The sequence below is a fragment of the Nyctereutes procyonoides genome, unplaced genomic scaffold (genome assembly GCF_905146905.1).
Source record: "Nyctereutes procyonoides isolate TBG_1078 unplaced genomic scaffold, NYPRO_anot_genome, whole genome shotgun sequence".
In the NCBI taxonomy this organism is placed as follows: Eukaryota; Metazoa; Chordata; class Mammalia; order Carnivora; family Canidae; genus Nyctereutes; species Nyctereutes procyonoides.
Genome location: NW_026575125.1, coordinates 38,015,743 through 38,032,514, shown reverse-complemented (window position 1 = coordinate 38,032,514; position 16,772 = coordinate 38,015,743). Strand labels below are relative to the sequence as shown.

Sequence of the window (16,772 nt, the reverse complement as noted above, 5' to 3'; positions counted from 1 at the left end):
GAATCATCTTAAAATTTTAAAATGTGATCTGTAGTGATTCTTTTCTGGATACTACATAGTGTGGGCACTCCTAAAGAGTAGTTATTTTGTATTGCGTTCTGGAAAGAGGAGTAGTTGACTGTATCGATCAAGGAGACTGGAAGGAGACAGGAGGGGCCTCTAGTTGTAGTAAAGGGATGTGTGTGGAGGTGCCTGACCAGCTGAGCTGCCTGTTTCTCACACAGGCTTTTCCCAGATGGTTGGGACTGGAATAGATCCTTTGAGCAAAATGCCCCCATATCGACACGAAAACCTCTACCAAAGAAAATACATATGTGTATATTTAAGTATATACTTCTCTATATATAAAATGTATGTATTTACATGAATGTGTGTGTGCATTTAGGTATTACATTTAATATATACTAAGTATTTTCCTTTCTGCAGCTTTCCTATGAATTTTAGGGCATTTTACATGGCCCGTGAGCCTGAAGTTACAGATCATGATGCCAAATTCAATCCCTTAATTGGTGAACAATAATTACATTATATTCATCAGTTTAGAAAGCATAATATAAACAATGTTATTAAATTCCAAATTTCACAGGGTAATCTAATAAAGATACATTGGTGGTGTTGAAAGAAAAAGCAATTAAGGGAAACAGCGCCTAAGCTTTGAAATAATAATGTACATCCTTCTCTCCCTTCCCCGATCTGGTCATTGGGTTGTAAAGTAAGTAAATTTCATAAAATATCACATAGTTGATTTTTATTTTTATTTGGTTTGATATACAGTTGAGCATTGGGAAAGCACTTCTGTCAATGTGCTCACATAGAATTTTTTTTCTGAAATCCAGAGGGTCAGTAGCAATATGAAAATAGATACACTGTTATTTATAGAGTTTATGGAATTATGTGACTCTGCTTTATTTTTGTTCTCTGAAGATTATAAATTTATAACAAAAGTCAATAATTTATATTTCTAGCAAATTCTGGAAACAGTCTAGTAAATAAAACTACTTGCATGATACCATGACTAAATAAGTTATTTTTACACTAATTCTGTATGAATTATCTTTATAATTTCATATTTAAGTCCTACCACCCAAAACAACCACTCTTGGGGCACCTGGGTGGCTCAGTCAGTTGAGTGTCTGACTCTTGATTTCAGCTCAGGTCTTGATCTCAGAGTTGTGAGTTCAAACCCCATGTTGGGCTCCCTACTGGGCTTGGAGTCTACTCAAATTAAGACCAAACAAAACTGGGTGACGGGCACTGAGGAGGGCACTTGACGGGATGAGCCCTGGGTGTTATGCTATATGTTAGCAAATCGAACTCCAATAAAAAAATATACAACAAAACAAAACAAAACAACCACTCTTAGTATTTGAGTATATTTTCTTCCAGCCTTTTTGTGCATTTGTTTTCTCTGACTGTGTGTGTGTGTGCATGCACACCTGTGCCACACATTTATGTTTACAGTCATATTCCAGACACAATTTTGTATCTTTGACCTGATATTAAAACATAAACATTTTTCACAATATTGCAATCTTTCTGAACATAATTTAATTAATATCAAATAGATGTGCCATAGCTTACTTAACTAATACCAGATTATTGGACATTATGTATTCTGTGTGTGCTATTATAAATGACGCTGCACTCAAGATCTTGAAGAATACTAATTATTCTATATGTGGTATTATCTCTTAGAATTGAACTATAGAGCAGTCGTTTTGGATTTAAAGAAATGGGCAGTTTCAAAAATATGCCAGATTATCACCAAATTGTTTTTCTTTCCTTTTTATTTTTAATTCATGAGAGACACAGAACGAGAGGCAGAGACACAGGCAGAGGGAGGAGAAGCAGGCTCCATGCAGGAGCCCGATGTGGGACTCGATCCAGGGACTCCGGGATCACACCCTGGGCTGAAGGCAGATGCTCAACCGCTGAGCCACCCAGGCGTCCCCAAGTTGTTTTTCTCAACTGTTTTAACCAATGACAATTTCAGCCAGAATTGTTTCATCACATTGTTGGCAGTATTTTATATCATCTCTTTTTTTTTCAGTCTTTATCAAATCGAGAGCAAAAATGGTATTTCTCGGTTTCTCAAACTGAGAGGTGAAAATGGTTGGTTTTCATTTTTAATTACTAGCCAAGTTGATCATTCTTCTTCGGTCTATTATTTAATTATATTTGCTGGGGGAGCTATTTTTAGTTCAATTTTTTCTTGGCTTGTAGTTAGAATACGGGGTAGAATCCATTCTTTTTGAATGAGCTGGTGTTCATGTTTCTGAACTAATAGGCAACTATTACTAGAAACATTTTAGCCAAGATGTTGAAATGCTCTGTCTGGAGGACTGTGATGCCCTTCTAATGCACGTAGTCCTCTGTGAGCCTCTCAACCACTTTTCGTGCATGGATTTCACACCCAGGTGTATGGTCAGTAGCCACAGGATGATTCTGATACTATAATTAAAATAGCCTAATCCAATAAGGAAACTTCCTTGAACATGTTTTCCTCATGGTATTATTCTATGTGAGGTTTGTATTGTGATTCTACTACTTTCACAAAACTCTAGGGGAGTTCAGTGGTTTCAAAACTCACCTGTGCTAAGATGACATCCAAATCTCTGAACCTGCATGTTTTTGGCCAAGTCAACATATGGGAAAATAAATAAATATTGGCTTTGTGTTTGGGTTGGTTAGGAGAGGCAAAAGGAATTGGGGGGCTATGGTACAGATGGACATAGTAAGATGCAGAGCTAAGAATGAGCATGGAGACCATCACAAAGATACAGAGAGAAAAAAGGAGCCCCAGAAGTAAAGACTCACTGAATCAAACAGAAATCCAGAAGGACAAAGGGGTACAGAAGAACATGATGTGACAGCATAATTTTCCAGATTTAAAATGCTGCTACTAAAGGCTTTCATTTTTTTAAAGATTTTATTTATGTATTCATGAGAGACACACAGAGAGAAGCAAAGACCTAGGCAGAGGGAGAAGCAGGCTCCATGCAGGAGCCGCATGTAGCACTCGATCCCAGGACCCTGGGATCATGCCCTGAGCCAAAGGCAGACACTCAACCACTGAGCCACCCAGGTGCCTCCTACTAACGGCTTTTAAAGATATATATATTTTTTGCTACCATGAGTGTAAGTGGTGACTCTGGCTTTTTCAATTCTACTAGCTCCTTTGTTTAAGAGGAATTTGTCTCGGATTGCAGTATTCCTGGGTCCGGATTTCACCTGCTTTCCACAAGACAGCATTGGCCTCTTCCATTAGAGGTGGTTTCACCTTTCAAGTTGGAATGCTGACTGATATTACAATTTTAGTCTATGCCCAAAGCTAGAGTACAGAGAGTTTGTTTAACCTACAGAAACACACGCACACGTACATGTGTGCACACACAAATATTTCAGCTACAGTATAATATCAAAACTTATTTAATATATAAGAAATTTCTGTAAGTAACTAGTACAATATAGACCAGGTATCTTTCTCTTCCACTATATAATGGTGCAGGCATAGGATGTAAATGCTCCAGAGGATTATAATTAACATTAATAATTAACAAAAGCCTTAAATATATCTCTTTAAAATATCAGATGCTCAATTGATCTTCGGCAGAGGAAACAGTTGGATTTTCCAACCAATGCCCAGATGGCGTTATTGATTAAAGGAAACTCTATAGACTTTAAATGTGGGACAGACAGGTTGTGGGGTGGACACTGTATTGTCATTTGGGGACCTGTTTGAATCCTTGTCCAAGTAGAAGATTCCATTTCCATATTGGCATTTTTCCCCTTGCAAAAATTTTGTATTAGATATGTAATTCAAAAGCTATTTGGAACAGAAAATTTGGGGTTGAAAATTTTAATGTAGGACACTAAGGATCAAATGGTCACATTGGCGTTAAAATAAGTTTTGCGGGCAGCCTGGGTGGTTCAGCGGTTTAGTGCCGCCTTTGGCCCAGGGTGTGATTCTTGAGACTCGGGATCGAGTCCTATGTTGGGCTCTCTGCGTGGAGCCTGCTTCTCCCTCTGCCTCTTTCTCATTCTCTCTCTCTCTCTCTCTCTGTCTCTCTCTGTTTCTCATGAATAAATAAAATCTTTTTTAAAAATAAAAATAAATTAAGTTTTGCAATACATAGTGGTTTTTTTTAAAAGATTTTATGAGAGAGAGAAAGAGAGAGAGAGAGAGAGAGAGAGAGAGAACAAGCCGGGGGTGGGGGGAGAGGCAGAGGGAGAAGCAGACTCCCCCTGGAGCAGGGAGCCGGATGCAGGGACTCGATACCAGGACCCAGAGTTCATGACCTGAGCTGAAGGTAGATGCTTAACCAACTGAGACACGCAGGTGGTGCCCCTGTGATTACATCAGTTTTTGTGTAGAAATGCATTCTGATGAAGCCACCAGGGTAAGCTCTTTGCAGAATGAGCTGCTCTTCATCCTCCGCAGATGAACTAATCTACTTGTCTGCATTCTTTCCGGCTAGCAACAATGATTCATTGAGGATACTTACATGCCAGGTCTTCTCTCAGGTGCTGGGGATAAAACAGGAAACAAAAGAAGATCCCTGCCCTCACATAGCTCATAATCTAGTGAAGATGATTACACAATAAATAACCAATGAATTAAGCAAATACCTACCTACCTACCTACATACATACATACAAAATACTGCCAGTGGTGAGGTGTCCATGGAAAATAAAATAGAGGGAGGTGATGGAGAAGAGTCAAGGAATGCCTCTTCCTTAGAGATGAGGTATCAGCTGAGACACGAGATGTTGAACATGTAAATATTAGGGGGAAAAGTATTATAGGAGATGGGAACAGTTGGTGCAAAGCCTCTATGTTAGGAACGAGTTTGGGAATCCCTGTGTGGCTCAGCAGTTTAGCACCTGCCTTTGGCCTGGGGTGTGATCCCGGAGTCCCGGGATCAAGTCCCACATCGGGCTCTCTGCGTGGAGCTTGCTTCTCCCTCTGCCTCTGTCTCTGCCTCTCTCTCTCTCTCTCTCTCTCTGTCTCTCATGAATAAATAAATAAAGTCTTTTTTTTTTTAAAAGGAACGAGTTTGACATGTTCAAAAAACAGAAAGTCAATATGGCTGGAGTGAAATGAGCAAGGGCTAGTAAGACAAGATAGGTAGGCGAGGATGAGGTCCTATGGGGCCTTGTAAGTGAAACAATGGTGGGATCACCTCTCTGCAGTGTAACTCACTGGGGGATTTGAAACAGGCAGGTGCCATGAATTTGATTTTGTTTTAAAAGCTATTCTGTGCTTTGTAAATCGGAAAATCAATGAAGCAAGAGTGGAAGCAGTTGCAAGGCTATCACAATAGTCCAAATGAGAAATGGTGTCATCTTACACCAAGGTGGTGGTAGGAGAGGTGCTATCAATTGTATTCAGGTAGAATTGACCCACCAATGTAGTAATCAGAGGATGAGGTGGTCAGGGAAAAAAGAGAATCGAGCATGATTCTTGCATTTTGGCCTGAACAACTGGGTGCATTGTGGTGCCAGTGATGAAATGGAAAAGACTGGAAATGAACAGATTTGGGGGAGGAGACTCAAGAGCTCTGTTTGAGATATGTTAAGTTTGAGATGATTATTAAATAGCTGGAGGCACTGTTAAGTAGGCAATTTATATACCAAGCTTGAAGTTTCAAGGCTATGGGATTAAGTGAGATCGCCTGGGAATGCCTTAAAAAAATTAAACAAAAAGGGGTGCCTGGGTGGCTCAGTCAGTTAAGTGTCTGCCTTTGGCTCAGGTCATGATCTCAGGGTCCTGGGATCGAGCCCCGCATCAGGCTATCTGCTCAGTGGAGAGTCTGCTTCTCCCTCCCCCTCTGCCTGCAGCTCCCCCTGCTTGCGCTCTCTCTCTCTCTCTCTCTCTCTGTCAAATAAATAAATAAATAAATAAATAAATAAATAAATAAAATCCTTAACAAACAAATAAAGAAACAAAAAAGAGGTTCAAGAACTGAGTCCTGGGGCTCTCCAACATTTAGAGATTGGAAAGAAGAGAAGGATCCAGCAAAGCATCTGAGAAGGAGCAATGAGTCAGGAAGAGGAAGAAACCCAAGGAAGTTAGTTATGTGGCCCAGAAACAAAGTGAAGACAGTGAGTCAGGGAAGACAATACCAAAAGTTGCTAAGAGAACAAGTAATTTAAGGACAGAGACTTGACTGATTGGATTTGGCAACATGAAAATCACTGGTGATCTTGACAAGAGCAGTCTAGGAGGAATGGTAGGGATGAAGGCCTGACTGGAGTCAGGTGGGGAAATAGAGGCAAGGAATGTAGATAATTCTTTGAAGAAGTGCAATGAAGGGATGCAGAGGGGAGGAGTTAGAGGCAGAAGGAGATGTTGGGTCCCAGTGGAGGGTTTTTGAAGATGGGAGATGCCAGAGCATGTTTGTGCACTGATGACCATGATCCAGGAGAGAAGGAGCAATTGACAATGTGGGAGAGAAGTACAGGTATCAGGGGACCAAACCTTGGAAGGAATGGGATCCAACAGAGTGGGGGAATGTCAGCTTCTTTAAAGAAGCTGCATCACTTAGGTCATAAGCAGTAAAGCAGTGTATATAGGCACAGGTGAAGGTGTCTGTGCATTTATTGGGAAAAGATGAATGAGTTCAATAAAAAATGAAGCAGAGTCATCAGCTGCAAAGGGCTGGGTGGGTGGTGTCATGTAAGGAAGTTTAAGAAAAAGTATGAAGTAGCCATTTTCGACAGTGAGAAAGTACATCCTAAAGTTCAAAAGCATCATTCATTTAATTGCATGAAGGTATCTGTCAAATACAATGGTCTTAATATTAGCAAGGAGATATTCAAATATTTTTGGTGATGACTAATCAAAATATACTGCTTAGATTGCACTAAGTCTGACAAAAATGCTATCAACAGAGGAAAAAAACTGCTTTACTTCTCTGCTGTGGTCAGTGGGCATTCATCCAGGTCCTGATATAATTTATCCAATTACTTTGTCACAGGTTGAAAAGAAGATAGTTTAAGACTGGGCCATTTTTTGTGTGTGTGATGCACAATCTGAAAGAAATATTAAAACCTAGGAGGGTATGCTAATATTGTAAGACATGGCCTATAGATAAATCATCTATATTGAATCAAAAGTTGATGAGATGCTATGAAAAGCTTTAAGTTGTCAGTCAGTGTTTGTAAGGAGAGGAAGTGAAGGAGAAGTAGAGGCATAATTAAATTCCAAGCCCAGCCTGCCTATCACCAGATAGCAACAGCAGGCCCAGGATATGCAAATAATTTTGCACACATAATCTTTGCATTAACTCAGAAGTTCCTTGCCCAAGTTTATACAGTACCTAAGAGACCAGGGGTTGGGACTTAATTCTTCTAATTTCAAAGCCAAATACTTCCCAAAGATGTTGGACTCATGTATTCACCAAACAGAGAGATATTGTTGGGTATTTGCCATGCAACAGGTGATGCACCGAGTACCTTGCAACCCAGGACTTCTCAGTGAGATTTAGAGTATAATTTTCCCTAAAGAGAATTGAATCTAATAACCATGTAAGTAATTTCATCTAAATTCCATTTGAGGCCTTTTCTTCATAAACACTGCCAGCTCACCAGCTTATTTTGGCTTTCTGTTAAGTCTTTTCTCAAGCCACAAGCTGGGTTTTGTCCAGAACTGGAGAGGTTTCAACCAATATCTGATATATTTGTTTGAAATAACGGGGAAAAACTCTTATAGGGCATTGATGGGATGAGGTACCAGGAAAACTCAAGGATGAATCCGCGGCTTTAGAGTTGACTCCTAGGTAGATGACTGGACCCAAGTCATAAGGCAGAAAAAAAAAAAAAAAGAAAGAAACCCTGGGGAAAATGGATAGGATTTGATCATTCATTAGTTTCAGGTTTGTCAATTTGCTTTACATTGTAACTCTGATGAAAACTAGGGATTAGTGGTTTGGTGAAGAGCCCTGCTATGGATCAGGGAAAGCCGCCATTTGTGAAGCCACACTAAGAGCTGAGGTATCAGGGAGGATCCAGGAAAACTTTGCCATCTGTTGAAGCCACATCCTTGTTAATGAGACGAAGCCCAGAAAGTAGCTTATAACAGAGGTTCTATACTGGTAGCTCTCAGGCCACGTCTGTCATACTTTGGGAATGGCTCTCCAGTGTTTTGAAAGTTGATTTAAGTGCTTTTGTTCAAGGCACACAACACAGTCTTCATATCTCCACAGCCCTTGGCCCTGGCTGTTGTTTACATCTGCCCACTTCACACATTACCTACTGCCCTGCTCCCCATTGTTTTTAGATTTTCAATCCCTGACTTGGAACGAAAAGTAAAGGCAAGATCTTGCCAGAACCTCAATATCTGTAACTAACTGAGAAATAAACGCAGGCAATGTAACTTCCAGGGGTAGAAGTAGTTTATCTTAGAGCACTTAGGAATGTGCAAGAAAAGAAGCTGTGGTCTATGTATACAACGGAATATTCCTCAGCCATTAGACACGATGAATACCCACCATTTGCTTCAACGTGGATGGAACTGGAGGGTATTATGCTGAGTGAAGTAAGTCAATCGGAGAAGGACAAACATTATATGTTCTCATTCATTTGGGGAATATAAATAATAGTGAAAGGGAATATAAGGGAAGGGAGAAGAAATGAGTGGGAAATATCAGAAAGGGAGACAGAACATAAAGACTCCTAACTCTGGGAAACGAACTAGGGGTGGTGGAAGGGGAGGTGGGCGGGGGGATGAGGCGACTGGGTGATAGGTACTGAGGGGGGCACTTGAAGAGATGAGCACTGGGTGTTATACTATATGTTGGCAAATCGAACTCCAATAAAAAAATATACACACAAAAAAAGGAATGTGCAAGAAAATTCTTTGTAGCCACATCAGCAAGTACTTTTTCTTAGGAAGGCAGAGGCCATGGGACCCCTGGGTGGCTCAGTGTTTGAGCATCTTCCTTTGGTCCAGGGCCTGATCCTGGAGACCCGGGATCGAGTCCCACATCAGGCTTCCTGCGAGGAGCCTGCTTCTCCCTCTGCCTGTGTCTCTCGTGAATAAATAAAATCTTAAAAAAATATATCCTGTAGGATCTTGTCTTTCTTCTTTTTTTTTTTTTGAGGGCAAATTCCTGAACCCTAGAGATTACTGACTCTCCCTGGTGATGGAAGCTGTATTATGTCTCTTCAGCTCTATGCTGGAGAAACCGACCTTGGGCTGGGGATGATAAAGCAGGGAAAGTTAGCTGCAAGGCTAAGGTGTTAAAACGGCTTCTAAGAAAACACACCTTTGCCCTAATCCCCTCCCAGCAGCACAGGTCACCTCACACTCCCCACAGGACTCTGATCTTGATGGTGTGTGCCAGCAGAGCCATACCTTTTGCTTTTTCTTCTTTCCTTTTTTAAGATTTTTATTTATTTACGAGAGAGAGAGAGAGAGAGAAGTGGTGGGGAGGGGCAGAGGGAGAAAGAGAAGCAGACTCCTAACTAAGCAGAGATCCCGATATGGGGCTCAATCCCAAGACCTTGAGATCATGAGCCCAAGGCAGATGGTTAACCTACTGAACCACCCAGGGACCCTCCTTTTCTTTCTTTCTCTTTCTTTCTTTCTTTCTTTCTTTCTTTCTTTTCTTTCTTCTTTCTTTTTCTTTCTTTTCTTTCTTCTTTCTTTCTTTCTTTCTTTCTTTCTTTCTTTCTTTCTTTCTTTCTTCTTCTTTCTTTCCCTTCCTTCCTTCTTCTTCCTTCTTCCTTCTTCTTTCTTCTTCTTTCTTCTTTCTTTCTTTCTTTCTTTGTCTTCCTTTTTAAAGATTTTATTTATTTATCCATAAGAGACAGAGAGAGAGAGAGAGAGGTAGAGACACAGGCAGAGGGAGAAGCAGGCTTGCTGCAAGGAACCCGATGTGGAACTCTATCCCAGTACTCCGGGATCACAACCTGAGCTGAAGGCAGATGCTCAACCAATGAGCCACCCAGGTGTCCCCCCTTTTCTTTATTACTCCTTACTTACCTATTTGGAATTCTGGACACAAGATCTGTTCCAGTTGAGCCAATAAAAAAAATATGCATGAGGATGGTAGCTGTATGTTGTCTCCCTATTTTGGCAAGAAGAGTGACACTCAATCCCCAGTGACCGTTACAGGAGCAGTGGCAGCTTGCACACTGCTACCTCCATGTCACCCTCAAACCACAGATGATACTTCTGGTCATGTGTACTGTGCAGTTTAGCATGCATGTACACATCTGCACACTCCTATGTGGGTCTAGGTCTACACAATCTCGGGATGGGACTTATAGCCTTAATATGAGTCAGGTTGGATTTAAAACAAAACAAAACAAAACAAAAAAAAACAAAAACAGAATGGGAATCTGGGTGGCTCACTTGGGTCTACCTCTGGCTCAGGTCATGATCCCAGAGTCCTGGGATCTAGCCCTGCATCAGGCTGCCTGCTCAGTGAGGAGTCTGCTGCTTCCTTTCCCTCAGCCTGCAGGGCTGCAGCTATCCCTGCTGTGCGTGCTCGCTCTCTCTCTCTCTCTCTCTTAAATAAATAAATAAATAAATAAATAAATAAATAAATACAAGCTTAAAAAAAAGAACAAAAACCCATACTTGGCCTGTAACATTGAGGTCAATGTTTTAATGCCAGAACTGCTTCCTTCATGCCTTTGACTTCTATTTGAAAGTGATTGTTAAGACCTAAATGGACACATTTTCTTAGGCACTCATTTCTGAGTGGCCCATTTCTGGTTGAGTTCACACTCTTGACTTGCCACCATGTTTCCTTCCCTCCTGGCCTGAGTGCCCAGAGACCAGGAGCACCTGAGCTGGCAGGATGAAACTTCTCATATCTGGGTGTGCCATGGCTTTTTTTTTTAAAGATTTTATTTATTTATTTATTCATGAGAGACACAGACAGAGAGACAGAGACATAGGCAAAGGGAGAAGGAGAAGCAGGCTCCCTGTGGGGAGCCCAATGGGGGACTCAATTCCAGGACCCCAGGATCATGCCCTGAGCCAAAGGCAATAACTCAGCTACTGAGCCACCCAGGCATCCCTGTGCTGTAGCTTTTCCTTGGCACTGAGAGAAGCAATGAGATTCCAAAGGCAGAATTTTTCTCAGGAAGTTGAGTAGTTTCATAAATGGCGTTGACAGTCGTTTAAATTTGAGTAGAGTTCAATGAGAGATTTAATGTTAGACATTCTAAAAATAGTATGGAATTTATACAAAGCATGGAAATTGTCTAACATTGGCAAAGCTAACTTCTTAACTCATATCTCAGAAAGTTTCACCTCGGTTCTAGGTGACTGATGCACCTTGATTATTATTTACTGCTCTGTGTTGAATGCAGCAAGGATTGCTCTCTATTATGCTTCTTACAGCTCAAAGGCTGAAACTTAGATCCTTAAGCTCTCTTATCATGAGACTCACCCAACTGCTCACGTAACACCTGTTTGGACTAGTGCCCCATTTCTCAGGTCCCCAAATAGCACCGCTTCTCTCCTCTCCACTTTACCTCTGCCAACACGCCAGAGCTCCTTGGCACATAAATGCCAGACTGGCCTGGTCATCTAGGGCTTTTATCCCCATGTTATCCCAAAGTAAGTTCAATTAACAGTGACATTACCTTACCATGGAAGATAAAATTTCTTGTGTGTATTAGTTTGCTGGCGCTGCTGTAACAAAATACCACAGGCCAGGTAGTTTAAAACAACAGAAATATATTGCCTGTAAGTGAGAACTCCCAAATCAAGGTGTCCACAGGGTGGTTCCTTTTGAGAACTAGGAGGGAAAATGTGTCCCGTGCCTTTCTCTTAGCTTCTGGTTGGTCGTTGCAGTCTTTGTCATTTCCTTGGCCTTCGGAGGCTTCACCCTGACCTCTGCCTTCATTATCACATGGTCTTCTCTGCGTGTGCATGCCTATCACCAGATTTTCCCTTTTTATAAGGGACGCCAGTCATACTGGATTAGGTCTCAACCTAATGACCTCATTTTAACTCTATTACCTCCGTTACAACCCTATCTCCAAAATGCCACAAGTCTAGTTAACATCCACCATATATAGTTACAAAAACTTTTTTCTTATGATGAGAATTTTTAAGATCTACTCTCTTAGCAAGTTCCAATATCAATATGATGTTATTAATTATGGTCACCATGTTGTATATTACATCCTTGTGACTTATTTATTATAAAACTGGAGGTTTGTACCTTCTGACCACTTGGTTTAACTTTTTTTCCAGACTTTTCTTATTATGAAAATTTTCAGAGAACTATACAGTCAACACTCATGTACCAACCAACTAGATTCTATAGTTAACAGTTTTGCTGAATTTGATTTTTTCCATTGTAACCATCTATCCATCTCTCTCTTTACCAATCCCTCATTTTTTGATGCATTTCAGAGTAAGTCACAGACATCAGGAACTTTTGCCCAAAACTACCTGAGCACACCTATCCTTAACCAGCTTTGTTTACGAATTTGTGTCATCCTTGTGCAGGGGCCATGCTAATGTTCTCTGTATTGGTCCAATATTAGTATATCTGATACCCAAGTGAGCACTAACCAGCTTTGTTTAAATCAGTGTTTCTTTGTTCCCCATAAGCACAAAAGACACGTTTTTGTTTGATTTTATTTATTTATTAGAGAGAGAGAGAGCATGACCATCATGGCATCCTATGATTACCTTCTATACTTAAAAAACAGGTTTTTTTTAAGTATTTCATTTCTATCCTAATGATTGGATATATCTCAGGAAAATTGTTCTTACCAGTCTAAGATTGCTAGTAGTAATTATTGATTCCATAGCAGTAATCTTTTAAATTTTTGAAGATAAGTAAATATAAATCCTTGTTTTGTGTTACTATTTTCTGATATAAATAGTATTAAAACATTTCTGGGGCACTTGGCTGGCTCAGTTGGCAGAGCACATGATTCTTGATCTCAGAGTCAGGAGTTCAAGCCCCATGTTGGGCTTAGAGATCACTTAAAATTTTTTTAAATTTAATCTGAGAATTATGCTTGATAATAATGATTGTTGAGATCCCAATTATAACTTATTAAAGATTTTATAATTATTCATCACTATTGATTAGTTGGTTGGTTGATTGACTGATTTGAGTTCCAGTATAATTAATGTATGGTATTCTGCTAGTTTCAGGAGTGTAAAATAGTGATTCAATAATTCTGTGCATTTTTACACAGTGCTTGTCATGATAAGTGTACTCTTAATCCCCTTATTTATATGTATTCCATGGAATTTCCCAAAAGGATTTGAGGCTGGTGAATTAAAAGTTTAGTTTTCTATAATAAAGTTTGTGCATTATAGTCTTCATTTAAAAAACTGAGAAAACAAACCTGTAATTTCTGGATTTGCATTTATTTTTCATGGGCTTCCATGTTGAGGTAAAGTAAAAACAAAGTTTGTCCACCTCTGTTACAATATACAGAAGCTATCCCACTCCTTTTCAACAAAAAAGAGTAAAGACAAAAGCTTGATTATGAAATAAGATTTATTAAGATTGCTGACATTTTAGGAAAATGTAACCATTTACATATAAAAGCATGATGAAGAAACAATTTTTATGGCTTTAGACATATTCTGAAAGGCCTTGGAAGCAATGTTATTCTAGTGTCATCCGGAGAAAGGTTTCTATGGCAACTCACAAACGCTTGATGTTTTTTATTCTTTTCAATAGCATAAATCATCCCATGGCCTGAGGCTTTCGTAAAGGTCTCCTTTACTTTAGAAGCAATTGTCATTTGTTTTTCTGTTATATGTTTTGTCTATCTTAGAGAAAACAAAGCAAAGAGCTTCCAAGAAGGCTTGGAATCTATCTTTTTCATATTTGTGAGCAAGATGTGAGTAGTCCAATTCTAGACTTTGCTTCTCGGTGATCCAAATGGCAGTATTCGTTGGTATGCTTGGTTTATGTCATGTTGCCTCTATTTTCCAAAAAGTTGTGATTGGTGTGTTCTCAGGAAAGAGAAGTCGGTCTGTACCTAAGGAGAAAGAACTGTTCGGCCAAAGCACTTAAGCAATAATTCAGGAGAGCTGACCTTGAGGGCACTGCATTTTTCCAGAAGCTTTCAGATCATCCTGTAACGATATGGTTTCAGGACTTTGGGCACTGACAGGCTGCAGGTGATTTTTATCCATGTATTCTTTCCAAGAGAAGGAATAAAGATATATTTTAATTTTAAAATTTGGTATGCTTGGAGAATTTTATTTAACATAGGCCATTGTATATTATAGGAAGTTATGTGACTAATGAAAAACACATAGCACATAGAAATAGAACTGGATTTTAGATCTAGCCCAGCCATAGCTGGTTGTATAACGCTGAGTGAGCCTTTGAATTTCTCTCAGCCTCCAGTTTTTAATCTAAAAAACAGGAATAATAATGCCAGCCTCAGAGGTCATGTTAAGGACTGAATGTTTGTGAATATAGGAAACTACAGTGCAGTACAAATGTAAAATGGTTAATATTATCAGTTGGCTGTCTTTCTTTCCAGTTCTTTCTCTTTGAAAACGCCAAAGGTATCCTTTACCTTTTTTTTTTTTTTTGAGATTTATCTATTTATTTGAGAGAGAGAGAGTGCAAGCAGGGAGAGAGAGAGAGAGAGAGAGACAGAGAAGCAGACTCCATGCTGAGCATGAAGTCCGACGCGGGGCATGATCTCCTGACCCTGCGATCATCACCTGAGCCAAAACCAAGAGTCAGACGTTCAACTGACTAAGCCACCCAGATGCACCTCTTTATCATTTCTGGTGTGACCAGAGGAAATCAGTTTCAGTGTGTGCAAATATTTTAGTTTCTTATACTATATTAAATATACTATGTTTACATAGACACCATTGCAGCCATTTATTTATTTATTGACTAATTAAATGTCATCTTTGTTGAGGGTGTTAAACGAATCCATTCCATAATCGCACAAGTGCCAACTGTGTCCTAGCTTTGAGGAGACAAAGAACAGATAATTAAATTCTTATCATTCAGGAAATAAGTTTTCTGAGTTTCAAGGCCACAGCATAATCTGTTCAGGCAATGCCCTGCACGATGTTTGTGGCCTGATGCAGGGACAGAGAGTGCGATCCAGCCCACTTTCTGCCAGCCAAGCCATTTGCACCGAGGTGCCCTGGCTTCACCTAAAGGAAAGATGCCATTTTGAAACTTACCTGCAGGGTGTGTGCCTCTTCCTGTAATTTACACAAAGGCACAGTGGCCCTGATGCTTGTACGGTCGGTGATGTTTAATGGAAGGCTCTCAGTGTTTCACCCTTTAGTATGAGGACGGCTGCTGGGATGTTCGTTATCTGGAGTCAGAGCGCCTGGATTTGAATACTGGCTCTGCCACTTGTTAGCTGTGTGACCTTGGGCACATTACTTGGCCTCTCTGCACTTCATGTTCTATATCTACCCACTTCGTAGAGTTGTTGAAAGGATAAATTCTTTTTTTTAAAAGATTTTATTTATTTATTCATGAGAGACACACAGAGAGAGGCAGAGACACAGGCAGAGGGAGAAGCAGGCTCCCTGTGGGGAGCCCAATGCGGAACTTGATCCCAGGACCCCAGGGATCACACCCTGAGCCAAAGGCAGACGCCCAACCACTGAGCCACCCAGGTACCCCAAAAGGATAAATTCTTATATGTAAAACACTTGGAATAGAACTGGCATACAGTCAGTGCTCAAAGTGTTAGCTGTTTTGTGCTGTCTTACCTGCATCTCCTCTCTGTGCTGAAAAGTTCAGCAATTAACAACTGAATTCCATCTACAAATACCACTTTCCTGTAATGAATTCATTTCACAAAGGGGATATTTTCATCTTACCCCAGGCCCTTTGTGGTATGTGTGTGTGTGTGTGTGTGTGTATTTGTGTTAAATAACTAAAAGGCATTCTCTTTAGTGACATCAAAGAATCCCAGTTCTTTGATCAGAAGGTCACTTGGTTGTTTCTAGAATTTTCTTATAAAATCATTCCTTTGTCAGAAGTGACAGAGGTATCGAGGGCTATCTGCATATTTTTGGCTTTCATCCTTCCTGGGGGAATGTTTATATCTCTTACCAGGGTTATAAGGTTAGAGATGCTTTGAGGTACAGCGACTTTCTTTGTCAATTTTGGTTAACATGATACTTTTTTGGAGGGTGGGTAGCTTTAGACTGAGAAAAAAAAAATCTTTCCATGGTATTGAAGTACTGATGTTTCATAATGTTTTCTTTATTTTTTTAAAAAAAGATTTTATTTATTTATTCATGAGAGACACAGACAGAGAGAGAGAGAGAGGCAGAGACACAGGCAGAGGGAGAAGCAGGCTCCATGCAGGGAGCCTGATGTGGGACTCAATCCCGGGTCTCCAGAATCACACCCTGAGCTGAAGGCAGGCGCTAAACCACTGAGCCACCCAGGGATCCCAGTAATGTTTTCAAAACAATTAGCTTTGCATTTAAAAACTCTGAAAAAAGTTTTGTTAAATATTGGGTTTTGACATGGAAGGCATGAGCCAGATTCACAAAGCAAAGCATGAGGCAAGTGGTGATTATGATTTTTCTCTTCCCTCTCCATCCTAAACCCTCCACTGCTTCTAAGACACCTTGAAGAAACCCCTTTTGTTACCAGTACTTTCTAGTCTCCTGCATCATCTAACTCTTGGGTCATTTTCTGTGACACAAAAACTTGGAAGCATCAAATGCTAATAATGCAGTGCGCCACTGATTTTTAGATATTTAAAATAAGTTCCATGTCTAATCCAAACTGAGGGCTCCAGATAATGGAGCTAGTCATCATTTT

General features: G+C 40.1%; 1 protein-coding gene and 1 non-coding gene across 2 annotated transcripts in view; one reads left to right on the top strand and one right to left on the bottom strand.

Moving 5' to 3' along the window:
• Positions 1-16,772, top strand: part of MAOB (monoamine oxidase B) — a 117,581-nt gene that overhangs the window by 19,737 nt on the left and 81,072 nt on the right. The gene's annotated exons all lie outside the window — the stretch shown is intronic.
• On the bottom strand, positions 12,434-12,537 carry LOC129518944 (U6 spliceosomal RNA). The gene has a single exon (XR_008666281.1). It is a non-coding gene; the product is annotated as a U6 spliceosomal RNA (small nuclear RNA).